A 1,288-nucleotide genomic window follows, 5' to 3' on the forward strand; every position below is an offset into this window, starting at 1 on the left:
GACTTTCTCAATATGTGAGTGAATATAATTTGCCATATTATTTAATCAATTCTGAGATACTTTCCCCCAAATTTTATTATTATTATTATTATTATTATTATTATTATTATTATTATTTTGAGACTGATTCTCACTCTGTCGCCCAGGCTGGAATACAGTGACGCGATCTCGGCTCACTGTAACTTCTCTCTCCCGGGTTCAAGCTATTCTCCTGCCTCAGTCTCCCGAGTTGCTAGTATTACAGGCGCCCGCCACCACGCCTGGCCTTTTAAAATTTTTGGTAGAGACTGGGTTTCGCCCTGTTGGCCAGGCTGGTCTCGAACTCCTGACCTCAAGTGATCCGCCCGCTTCGGCCTCCCAAAGTGCTGGGATTACAGGCTTAAACCACCGCGCCCGGCCTTTCCCCAAATTTTAATACTTTAAAATAGGGAACATCTTACAATCAACAGGTTGTGACAGGTTAATTGGCCGCGTTTTATCTTTGATAGGTAACTCTAAAGTCAAGACAACTCGGGCACGATCCTGGGCAAGATTCCAGCACTGCCTATTGTCATTTGTAGACCGGAGACAGGAATACCTATCTCACAGGCTGTTACACAATAGCGCCGGTGAAGCGCTTGTCACAAAGCCTGACCCAGGACAATCTCAAAAAGGGAGATTCTGTTACTTAAATTGTTTATTTTTGTGCGCTAAGTTTCACATCAACCCAACTGTCTCTTGATAGGTTCCTACTAGGCACTAGAGATATGTTTTAGAAATTACTTATGATCGTAGAAGCCGCTGGAAGTCCATAGACTCAATCTCATCGCTCTAGCGGAGAATGCAGCTGGGCTCCCGGCCGTCCCAAGCTTCCGCAACTGCGTAGTCGGCGCTGTGACGTCCGGCGCGGCTCTGTGACGTCACGAATCGGGTCTCTGTAAGAGGGGAGGGCCTTCTTCTCCAGGGGAGGGCTACGTGTTGACGCCATACGCCAGGGCGGGGCCGAGAGTTTAGAGCCCCGGAGTGGGGTGTCGGCGCCTCATTCGGGTGGAGCTGAGCCGGAGACAGGTAACCTTGCGCTGTCTCTGCGCCCGTCCCAGTGCCGGGTAGCGCGGCGCTTGGCGGCCCGGGGTTGGAGATAGCGGGAAAGGGCGAGGCCGCCGCGCCCTTGGTGCTGCGGGTGCCGCGGTGACAGGGGAGTGGAGCTGGATGGAGTGGGGCTGACGGAGGGTGGTAGGAGGGACGGGACCTGATGGATGGCCGTGGTAGCCAATGGCGCCGCGGGGCCCGCCCGGCGGGCGGAGATTGG

At 53.1% G+C, this 1,288-nt stretch overlaps 1 protein-coding gene across 1 annotated transcript in view; it reads left to right on the forward strand.

Moving 5' to 3' along the window:
• The first annotated feature begins 893 nt into the window (after window positions 1–893).
• The window catches only part of OGDH (oxoglutarate (alpha-ketoglutarate) dehydrogenase (lipoamide)), a 120,112-nt gene continuing 119,717 nt past the window's right edge, over window positions 894–1,288 (forward strand). The window contains exon 1 of the mRNA XM_011946780.1: window positions 894–1,047. The gene's annotated coding sequence lies outside the window, so the exon portion shown is untranslated. The remainder of the gene's footprint in view (window positions 1,048–1,288) is intronic.

This window comes from Colobus angolensis, unplaced genomic scaffold (genome assembly GCF_000951035.1).
Source record: "Colobus angolensis palliatus isolate OR3802 unplaced genomic scaffold, Cang.pa_1.0 Scaffold253, whole genome shotgun sequence".
Lineage (NCBI taxonomy): Eukaryota > Metazoa > Chordata > Mammalia > Primates > Cercopithecidae > Colobus > Colobus angolensis.